The following is a 12,153-nucleotide window of genomic DNA, read 5'->3' on the forward strand; positions in this document are numbered from 1 at the left end:
AATACGGTAGAGTTGCAGGATACAAAATCAACATACAAAAATCAGTTGCATTTCTATACACTAACAACGAAGTAGCAGAAAGAGAAATTAAGAATACAATCCCATTTACAATTGCAACAAAAAGAATAAAATACCTAGGAATAAACTTAACCAATGAGGTGAAAGACCTGTACACTGAAAACTGTAAAACACTGTTGAAAGAAATCAAAGAAGACACAAAGAAATGGAAAGATATTCCGTGCTCTTGGATTGGAAGAATTAGCAGTTAAGACGTCCATGCTTCCTAAAGCAATCTATAGATTCAATGCAATACCTATCAAAGTTCCAACAACATTTTTTCACAGAAATAGAAGAAAGAAATCTAAAATTTATATGGAGCAACAAAAGGCCCCGAATAGCTAAATGAATCCTGAGAAAAAAGAACAAAGCTGGAGGTATCACACTCCCTGATTTCAAAATATACTACAAAGCTATAGTAACCAAAACAGCATGGTACTGGCACAAAAACAGACACACAGGTCAGTGGAATAGAATCAAAAGCCCAGAAATAAATCCACACATCTATGGGCAGCTAATCTTCAACAAAGGAGCCAAGAACATGCAATGGAGAAAGGAAAGTCTCTTCAACAAATGGTGTTGGGAAAACTGGACAGCCAAATGCAAAAAAATGAAAGTAGACCATTACCTTACACCATACACAAAAATTAACTGAAAATGGATTAAAGACTTGAATGTAAGACCTGAAACCATGAAACTTCTAGAAGAAAACGTAGGCAGTACACTCTTTGACGTTGATCTTAGCAACATATTTTCAAGCGCCTTGTCTGACAGGGCAAGAGAAACAATAGAAAAAATAAACAAATGGGACTACATCAAACTAAAAAGCTTCTGCACAGCAAAGGAAACCATCAACAGAATGAAAAGGCAACCTAAAATTAGGAGAAGATATTTGCAAACCATACATCTGATAAGGGGTTAATCTCCAAAATATATAAAGAACTGATGCATCTCAACAAGAAAAAAACTAACAACCCGATTAAAAAATGGGCAAAGGACCTGAACAGACATTTCTCCAAAGAAGGTATACAGATGGCCAAAAGGCACATGAAAAGATGTTCAGCATCATTAAATATCAGGGAAATGCAAATCAAAACTACAATGGGATATCCCTCATGCCCGTCAGAAAGCTATAATTAAAGACAGGAAACAACAAGTGTTGGAGAGGATGTGGAGAGAAGGGAACTCTCATACACTGATGGTGGGGGTGAAAACTGGTGCAGCCACTATGGAAAACAGTGTGGAGATTCCTCAAAAAATCAAGGATAGAACTACCATATGATCCAGCTATTCCACTGCTGGGTATTTATCCAAAGAACTTGAAAACACCAATGCGTAAAGATACATGCACCCCTGTGTTCATTGCAGCGTTATTCACAATAGCCAAGACTTGGAAGCAACCTAAGTGCCCATTAAGGGACGAATGGATAAAGAAGATGTGGTATATATACACAATGGAATACTACTCAGCCATAAGAAACGACGAAATCCAGCCATTTGTGACAACATGGATGGACATTGAGGGTATTATGCAAAGTGAAATAAGTCAGAGGGGGAAGGTCAAGTACCATATGATCTCACTCATTAAGTAGTAGATAATAACAACAAACACACACATAGAGACAGAGATTGGATTGGTGGTTACCAGAGGGGAAGGGGGGAGGGAGGAGGGTGAAAGGGATAATTAGGCACATGTGTGTGGTGATGGACTGTAATTAGTATTTGAGTGATCAACATGAGAACATGATGTAATCCGTGCAGAAATAGAAGTATAATGATGTACATCTGAAATTTATACATTGTTATAAACCAATGTTACTGCATTAAACAAAAAAATAAAAAAAGTGAAAAAATTTAAAAAAACAAAAAGAAAAAAGAGATTGGTTACAGGTCTTGAAGCCATTGGCCCAGTTGCAGGGGCTATTGATGAATTAGTGGACTTTGTTTCTTAATCAGTAAGAGGGGAAGAGTTTGGGTGGAAGTGTTGTGGATGTATTCATTAGTACTGGACTAATGTGGAACAAAAGATCATTGCAGATGAAAGACGAGAAAGTCTTCCAAAGAAAGTCCCTTACATTTCAAGGTAAATTGGTCTGAAATCAGAAAATCCATTGTACACTGCGTCTCTGAGATGGATTAAACTAAGTTTGGGAGTAGATAAAAGGTAATTTGGTTAGCATATATGATAGAGATAGAGCAAAAGAGAGAAAAAAAGGACATAGACTATAAGAAACTGTGAGAGGGAGGTCATGATTGCTTTTCTGAAACACTTCTGTGGAGACAAAGAGAATGCTCAGTAAAACTGTTTTTTCCCCTTAAAAAACTGTATATAACTTTATTATGTGTTGAAATGTTCATTATAGAAAAAAATTAAAAACGAGGTATACACAAATTTAAATTATATGTATACTTACCATGTAGAGATAACTATAATTTACATTTTAGTGTATATCCTTCAAGATATAAATATTCATAATTGTGTATATGTATTTTTCTAAATATGAAATCATATTATACATTTTTGAGGGTTTTTGCCCCACTTGGCAATTATTCATAGCTTAAAGAAAATAATTCTTTTTTTTATTGAGGTGTAATTGACATATAACATTATATTAGTTTCAGGTGTACAACGTAGTGTTTTGATTTTTCTCTATCTTGCAAAATGATCACCACAATGTCTAGTAAACATCCGTCACCATACATAGACAAAGTTTGTTTTTCTTTTGATGAAGACTTTTAAGATATACTCTTAGCAACTTTCAAATACAGTATGCAATAATATTTAATAATATTGTAAGTTGCTATAGTCACCATGCTACATTACATCACTATGACTTATTTATTTTATAACCGGAAGTTTGTACCCTTTGATGTCCTTCATCCATTTTGCCAATCCCCCCACAAACCACATCTCGCAAACACCAGTCTGTTCTCTGCATCTATGAGTGCTGTCTTTCTAAATTTTATTTTAGTTTATTTATTTATTTTACTGAAGTAACATTGGTTTATAACATTATATAAATTTTAGGTATACATAATTTACATCATTATATTTTGATTTCTGTATAGACTACATTATGTTCACCACCCAAAGTCCTTTTGCCCTCTGCCCTCCTTCTTCCCTTCTAATAACCACCAATCTAATCTCTGTATCTATGTGTTTGTTTATTATTGTTGTTGTTTTTTTGTCTTCCACATGTAAGTGAAATCATACAATATATGACTTTCTCTGACTTATTTCACTTAGCATAATACCCTCAAGGTCCATACATGTTGTTGCAAATGGCAAGATTTCATCTTTTTTATGGTTGAGTAGCATTCCATTGTGTATATATATATATCACATCTTCTTTGTCCATTCATCCGTTGATGGGCACTTAGGTTGTTTCCAAGTCTTGGCTATTGTAAATAATGCTGCAATGAACATAAGGGTGCAAATATCTTTTCAAATTAGTGTTTTTGTGTTCTTTGGATAAATACCTAGAAATGGAATATCTGGATCATGTGATAGTTATATCCTTAATTTTTGAAGAATCTCCATACTGTTTTCCATAGTGACTGCACCAGTTTACATTCCCACCAGCAGTGTATGAAGATTCCCTTTTTTTTTTTTTTTGTGAGGAAGATCAGCCCTGAGCTAACATCCATGCTAATCCTCCTCTTTTTGCTGAGGAAGACGGGCTCTGAGCTAACATCTATTGCCAATCCTCCTCCTTTTTTTCCCCCCAAAGCCCCAGTAGGTAGTTGTATGTCATAGTTGCACATTCTTCTAGTTGCTGTATGTGGGACACGGCCTCAGCATGACCAGAGAAGCGGTGCGTCAGTGTGCGCCTGGGATCCGAACCCGGGCCGCCAGTAGTGGAGCACGCGCACTTAACTGCTAAGCCACGGGGCTGGCCTGAGGATTCCCTTTTCTCCATATCCTCTCCAACACTTGTTATTTCTTGTCTTTTTAGTAATAGTCATTCTGCTGGGTGTGATGGTATATCTCATTTTAGTTTTGACTTGCATTTCCCTAATACTTAGTGATATTGAACATCTTTACATGTCCTGTTGGCCATCTGTATATACCCTTTGGAAAAATGCCTAGTCAGATTCTTTGCTCATTTTAAGGGGTTGTTTGTTTCTTTGTTGTTGAGTTGTATGAGTTCTTCATATATTTTGTATATTAACCACTTATTAGATATATGATTTGCAAATATCTTCTCCCAATTGTTAGCTTGTCTTTTCATTTTGTTAATGGTTTCTTTTGCCATGCAGGAGCTTTTCAGTTGATGTAGTCCCATTTGTTTATTTTTCTTTTGTTTCCCTTGATATTCAAGATATTGATATTCAAAGAGATACTGCTAAGACCCATGTTGAAGAGCTTATTGCCTGTATTTTCTTCTAGGAATTTTATGGTTTCAGGTCTTACATTCAAGTCTTGAATCTATTTTGAGTTAATTTGTGTGTATGGTGTAAGATGATGGTCTACTATCATTCTTTTGCATGTAGCTGTCCAGTTTTCCCAGCACCATTTATTGAGGGGACTTTCCTTTCTTCATTGTATATTCTTGGCTCCCTTGTCAAAAATTACCTGTCCATAGATGTGTGGCTTTATTTCTGGGCTTTCACTTCTGTTCCATTGATCTGTGTGTCTGTTTTTGTGCCACTACCATGCTATTTGATTACTATAGCTTTGTAGTATATTTTGAAATCAGGGAGAGTGATACTTCTAGTTTTGTTCTTTTTTTCTCAGGATTGCTTTGGCTATTCAGGGTATTTTGTTGTTCCATGTATATTTTAGGAATCTTTATTCTAGTTCCATGAAAAATGTAATTGGGACTTTGATAGGAATTGCAAGTAATCTATAGATTGTTTTAGGAAGTATGGACATTTTAACTATGTTACTTCTTCCAATCCATGAGCATGGAATATCTTTCCATTTTTTTGTGTCTTTGATTTCTTTCAACAGTGTTTTATAGTTTTCAGTGTACAGGTCTTTCACCTCTTTGGGTAAATTTATTCCTAGGTATTTTATTCTTTTTGTTGCAATTGTAAATGAGATTGTATTCATGATTTCTCTTTCTGCTGTTTTGTTGTTAGTGTATAGAAACACAACAGATTTTTGCATGTTTATTTGTACCCTGCAACTTTACTATATTCATTTATTATTTCGTATAGTTTTTTGGTGCATCCTTTAGGATTTTCTGTATATAAAATTATGTCATCCGCTAATAGTGACAACTTTCCTTCTTCCTTTCCAATTTGTATCCCTTTTGTTTCTTTTTCTTGCCTGATTGCTCTGGCTAGGACTTCCAATACTATACTAAATAGGAGTGGTGAGAGTGGGCATCCTTGTCTGGTTCCTGTTCTTAGAGGGATAGCTTTCAGTTTTTCACCACTGAGTATGATTTTATCTGTGAGTTTGTCATATATGGCTTCTATTGTGTTGAGATACTTTCCTTCTATACCCATCTTATAAATGGATGGTGTATCTTGTTGGATGCTTTCTCTGCATCTATTGAGATGATCATGTGATTTTTCTTCTTCATTTGTTAATGTGGTGTATCACATTGATTGATTTGTGGATATTGAAACATCCTTGCATCCCTAGTATAAACCCTACTTGATCATGGTATATGATCTTTTAATGTATTGTTGTATTTGACTTGCTAATATTTTGTTGAGGATTTTTGTGTCTATGTTCATCAGCAATATTGGCCTATACTTTTCTTTTTTTGTGTTGTCTTTGTCTGGTTTTGGTATCAGGGTAATGTTGGCCCCATAGAATGAGTTAGGAAGTGTCCCCTGTCTTCAATTTTTTGGAAGAGTTTGAGAAGGAAAGGAATTAAATATTCTTTGAATGGTTGGTTGAATTCACCGGAGAAGCTGTCTGGTTCTGGACTTTTATTTTTTAGGAGGTTTTTCATTATTGTTTTGATCTTTTTACTAGTGATTGGTCTATTCAGATTCTCAAATTTCTTCTTGATTCAGTTTTGGGAGGTTGTATGATTCTAAGAATTTGTCCATTTCTTCTGGGTTATCCAATTTGTTGGCATATAGTTTTTCATAGTATTCTCTTATAATCCTTTGTATTTCTGTGGTGTCCATTTTAATTTCTCTGTCTTCGTTTCTGATTTTATTTATTTGAGACTTCTCTCTTTTTCTTGGTGACTCTAGCTAAAGATTTGTCAATTTTGTTTATCTTGTCAAAGAACCAGTTCTTAGTTTCATTGTTCCTTTGTATTGGCCTTTTATTCTCTACTTCATTTGTTTCCACTCTGATTTTTATTATTTCCTTCCTTCTACTGATTTTGGGTGTCATTTGTTCTTCTTTCTTCTGATTCCTTTAGGTGGACTGTTAAATTGTTTATTTGAGATTTTTCTTCTTTCTTAAGGTAGGCCTGTTTTGCTATAAACTTCCCTCTTAGTAACACTTTTGCTGTATCCCATAAGTTTTGGTATGTTGTGTTGTCATTTTCAATTGTGTCCAAGTATTTTTTGATTTCTCCTTTGATTTCTGCATTGATACAATAGTTGTTCAGTAGCATGTCGTTTAGTCTCAACATATTTGTGATTTTTCTGGTTTTCTTCTTGTGGTTGATTTCTAGTTTCACACCATTGTGGTAAGAAAAGATGCTTAATATGATTTCAATCTTCTTAAATTTCTTGAGGCTTGTTTTGTTTCTAAACATATGGTTTATCTTTGAGAATGTTTCATGTGCATTTGAGATGAATGTGTATTCTGCTGCTTTTGGATAGAATATTCTATATATATCTATTAAGAGCATCTGGTCTAGTATTTCATTTAAAGCCACTGTTTCCTTATTGACTTTCTGCCTAGATGATCTATCCATTGATGTAAGTGGTGGTAAAGTCCTCTACTATTATTGTGTTGCTCTCAATTTCTCCCTTTATGTCTGTTAATGGTTGCCTTATATAGTTGGGCGCTCCTATGTTAGGTGCATATACATTAATAAGTGTTATGTCTTCTTGGTGGAATGTTCCTTTTATCATTATATAATGTCCATCTTTGTCTCTTGCTGTCTTTTTTGGCTTGAAGTGTATTTTGCCTGATGTAAGTATAGCTACACCCACTTTCTTTTGGTTGCTGTTTGCTTGGAGTATTATCTTTCATGCTTCACTCTGAACCTATGTTTGTCTCTACAGCTGAGATGGGTCTCCTGGAGGCAGCATATTGTTGGATATTGTTTTTTAAACCTCACAGCCACTCTGTCTTTTGATTGGTGAATTCAATCCATTTACATTTAGAGTGATTATTGATATATGATGGCATAATAATGCCATTTTATCTTTTGTTTACTTGTTGTTTTATATTTCCATTGTTTCTTTTTCCTTGTATTTCTGTCTGCCATTTCAGTTTGGTGGTTTTCTGTGATGTTTTTCTCACTTTCCTCTTTATGATTTGTGACTCTGCTCTGATTTGTTCTTTTGTGGTTATCATGACGTTTGTATAAGAGATCTCATAGATGAGATTGTCCTTTTTCTGCTGATAGCATCTTATCTCCATTAGTCTATGCAGGTTCCATCCTTTTTCTCTTTCCCTTCTATGTTTTTGTTGTCACAAATCATCCTTTTTTGTATTATGAGTTTATTACTAAATTGAAGTGATTATAGTTATTACTGATAGTTTCTTTCCCTCTAGCCTTTGTGTTAAAATTAAGTGCTTACTAACCTATTCTGATATAGAGTTGCAATTTTCTGATTCTGTCTGTCTATTTATCACCTTGCTCAAAGCTTTGTAAACCTTTCTTTTTTGTTTCAGGAAGAAAGTCTCCTTTCAACATTTCTTGTAGGGCAGGTCTAGTGGTGATGAACTCCCTCAGCTTTTGTTTGTCTGGGGAAGCTTTTATTTCTTCTTTGTATCTGAAGGATAACTTTGCTGGATACAGTATTCTTGGCTGATAGTTTTTTCTTTCAATATTCTGAATATTCTACTCTCTCCCAGCCTGTGAGTTTCTGCTGAGAAATCCACTGATAGCCTGATGAGGGTTCCTTTGGAAGTTATTTTCTTCTCTCTAGCTGCCCTTCATATTCTTTCTTTTTCATTGTCTTTTGACACTTTTTATATAATATGCCTTGGAGAAAGTCTTTTGGCATTAAGGAAATTAGGAGTTCTATTAGCTTCCTGTATTTATATTCAGTTCCTGGGAAGTTCTCAGCTAATATTTCTTTGAATAAGCTCTCTGCTCCCTTTTCTGTCTCTTCTACTTCTGAGATACCTATTATCCTTTTGTTGCTTTTTCTAATTGTTGGATATTTCTCATAGAATTTTTTCATTTTTTAAAAATCTTAATTCTCTCTCCTTTTCCACCTGAATCCTTTCTAGATTTCTATCTTCAAGCTCACTAATTCTTTCTTCCATATGGTCTGCTGTATAGTCAATGATTTCTACTTTACTTTTCATCTCATTAATTGTGTTCTTCATCTCCAGAATTTCTGTCTTTTTCCCCCCAGAGTTTCAATTTCTTTGATGAAGTATTCCTTCTGCTTATTCATTTTATTCCTGAGCACATTGAACTGTCTTTCTGAGTTTTCTTGTAACTTGTTGAGTTTCTTCATGACAGCTATTTTGAATTCTCTGTCAGTTAGATTGTAATCTTCTGTGATTTCAAATTTGTTGCTGGAGAGTCATCATTTTCTTTCTGTTCTGCCATATTACTGTAGTGCTTCATGATACTTGATGAGTTGATCCTCTGCTGGTATATTTGCGGTAGTAAACACTTTTCTTATTTGGGTAAGGCTTTGGTCACTTTGGTTCCAAGCTTCCTCTGATTGTATTTGAGAGCCTGCACTTTCCACCCTTCACTGCCTCTGCTAGAGGTGTCATCAATGCCCTCCTAGTGCTGCTTGTGCCTCTGAGGTTGCTGATGCCTTCCTGTTTATAATGTCACTGCAGTCTCAGGTGTCGCAACTGGTGTCACCAAGCTGTGAGCACTTTTGCTGCTTCTGGGATCACCTGGGTCTCATGTTCCCCCACAGGCTTTCTGCAGGATCTCCAGAGGCTCAGGTGCTGCTGCCCCATGAACCACCTGTGCTGCTGCTCCTAGATTATCTGGGGTTGCTGGCAGCACCACTGCCAGGAGCACTAGGTTCATGGGTGTTGCTGTCACTGCCAGGGTACAGGGTCTTGTATGCAGCCCCTGCTGCTGGCAGAGCCAGTGTCAGGGTTGCTGCCACTAGGGCTGGGTCATGGGTTCTGCTGTGGTTCCTGAAGCCTCAGGTCACAGGTGCCACCTGCCATTGCTAGGGGAGAGGCAGGGGCTAAGCTGTGAGTGTTGTTGCTGGTCCTACAGTTTCTAGTGGCTGGCACACACTGGTGTGCTTTGAAACCTCAGGTCAGGGCACGCTGCCCCTGCTGGGAAAATATGTGTTTTAGATGCCATAGTCATGCTAGAAAGACCAATACCACTGCCAGGAGAGGGGGAAGTGATGGGTCACCAGCTCTGCTCTGTATCTTGAAACCTCAGGACATGTGCGCCACCTGCCACCAGTGTGGGGTGCAGGTGCTAAGCTGTGAGTGAGTGTCATTGCTGCTCATGCTGCCTCTGGTATGCTTTGCTCTGCTCATGCACCAGTATGCTTTGAAACCTCAGGACAGGGTGCCACCACCACTGCCAGGGAAATACATGTTTTAGATGCTGTCCCCACTACTGGAAAGACCAGCACCACTTCCAGGGGAGGGGGCTGGGTCACTGGCTCTGCTCTGTGTCCCAAAGCCTCAGGATGTGTGTGCTACCTGCCACGACTTGGAGGGGGCAAGGGCTAAGCCATGAGTGGTGTGTCTGCCCCTGCAGTCTCTGGTTGCCAGTGAACTCACCAGTGTGAAGACCCATGGTTTGAATTACTGCCATGGGGCAGGGGAAGGGGGCTGCTTCAGTGGTTCCGCTGCCTCCCGGAGGTCCAGTCCACCACCTTCAGATGTATAGATGCATGAGTCTCTCAGGCGTTCGGGTGTGCTGTTCAGGGAGTCCTTTTTCGGTCAGTGGGTATCCTACTGGTTATAAGTTAGAGAGGAGTGACAAAGGGGACAACTCATTCCACCATGATGCTAACATCACCTCTATATTTTCCAATTCTTTGTTCGAGTTCTCACTGTGTTCATCTATTCTTCTCCCAAGATCAGTGAACCTCTCTATGACTTTTAGTTTGTCAGATAGATTGTTTATCTCTGTTTTGTTTAGTTCTTTTTATGAGGATTTATCCTATTCCCTTATTTGGAACATATTCCTTTTTCTCCTCATTTTGCCTACTTCTCTGCTTATTTCTATGTATTAGGTAAATAAGGTACATCTCCTGATCTTGGAAATGTGGCCTTACGTAAGAGATGCCTTATGGGGCCCAGAATGTTCTCCTCTCTCATCACTCATGCCAAATGCTCCAGGAGTGTCCCCTGTGTGGGCTGCATGTGCCCTTCTGCTGTGGCAGGGTTGCTATTGCTGTGGGTGCATGGGTAGGCCAGTCTAGTCCTTGTGCTGGCTGGTTGTAAGACTAGGCCACATGTGGCCGCTGCAGTTGCTTTAGTGAGTGGGGTAAGCCCCAGCACTGCTGGCTGCAAGGTCTAATAGCACACAACTACTGCTGTTTTGCTCTTAAGTGAGTCAGGCCCCCAGTGTGGCTGGTTGCTAGGCTTGAGGGCTCACAATTGCTTCAGGTCTCTGCTGAGGCTCCCCGCAGCATGCAGCTGTTGTCAGCTCTCTTTTGGGCAGGGCAGGCCTCTTGCCAGATCTAGCTATGCTGTCCTGTGGTACACAGCTACCTTGGGAGTGCAGATGGATGGAGCCAGCCCCCAGGCATGGCAGTGGACAATTGTTTCAGGCATTGGAAGGTGGGACAGATCCCCTGTATGGCTGTTTGCAATCGCCAGCGGCACAAGTCTGCTGTGGACCAACATGACCCACCGACGTGGGCCCACAAGTTTGCTGTAGGCTTGCTGGTGGGCGGGGCCAGTCCTTGGAGTGGGATCCCTGCTGCCTGACTGCACTCCATTACCTCAGGTGTTCTAGTGTTTGGGGCAGACCCCTGTGCTAACAGGCTAGAGGAAGGAATCCAATGGCACCTGCCAGCATCTGTGTCAACACAACTGAACTAGGTCAAAATAATGGCTGCCACCAGTGTCTTGGTCCCTGGGGGGATGGGCCCAGCCACCTCCTGCCTCTCTGAGATGCACTCTGAGCTTAGCAAGTGAGTTCTTTTACCAATAGACTATGCACTTTTCTATCTGGTGTTTTTTGCTGGTTTATAGGTCAGGTGAGTCTGTGTGTGGGCCCTTTAAGAGCAGGTTTTTCTTTCTCTGAAGTTCTATAGTTTTCCTGGGCATATTCCCCATTAGTTCTCAAAGCCAGCAAAGCCAGGTATTATGGGATCTTGTGTCTCTTGTGCTGGATCTAAGGGCTGGGTGCCTAATGTGAACTCAGCTCCCCTACTCCTGCAGAAAATCTCCATACCTTTGACATCCTTCTGGCTGTGAAGTGCCATGGCTAGGGTGTGGTTTTTTCCTCAGCAGCGCTGTTTTTCTCCCTCTTCCACTCCTGTCAGTGTTGTCCCTTTTGTGGAGGTTCTTTTTATCCAGTTTCCAGATCTCTCTCAGAATAAATTGTTCCCTAGGTAGTTGTAGATTTGCTGCATCCATGGGAGGAGGTGAGTTCAGGATTCTCCTACACAGCCATCTTCCAAACTCCTCCCCGCCCTTTTTTAGATTCCACAAATAAGTGAGATCATACACTATTTGTCTTTCTCTGCCTTATTTCACTTAGCATAATGCCTTCAAGGTCCATCCATGTTGTCTCAAATGGCAAGGTTGCATTCTTTTTTATGGCCAAATAATATTCTATTATATATAAATACCACATGTTCTTTATCCATTCATCCTTTGATGGACACTTGAGAAAGTAATTCTTAACCATGAAATAGTGACTAAAAAGATGTGACCTTATTTTAAGGATGTGATGAGGGAGGATTATAAAGATTTATCTGCTAGGGCATTATTTAAAGTTTTTGAAGTTGGAAACAATCTGAAAGATTAGTTAAATATATAATGAAATACTATGCAACTGCAATAGAGAGTGTTAAAGAAGAAAACATGGTGGTATG

General features: G+C 38.7%; 1 protein-coding gene across 1 annotated transcript in view; it reads left to right on the top strand.

Moving 5' to 3' along the window:
- The window catches only part of CLEC4A (C-type lectin domain family 4 member A), a 41,267-nt gene that overhangs the window by 3,667 nt on the left and 25,447 nt on the right, over window positions 1-12,153 (top strand). The window lies entirely within an intron of this gene.

Source organism: Ceratotherium simum, chromosome 17 (genome assembly GCF_057802395.1).
Source record: "Ceratotherium simum simum isolate JZ-2026a chromosome 17, ASM5780239v1, whole genome shotgun sequence".
In the NCBI taxonomy this organism is placed as follows: domain Eukaryota; kingdom Metazoa; phylum Chordata; class Mammalia; order Perissodactyla; family Rhinocerotidae; genus Ceratotherium; species Ceratotherium simum.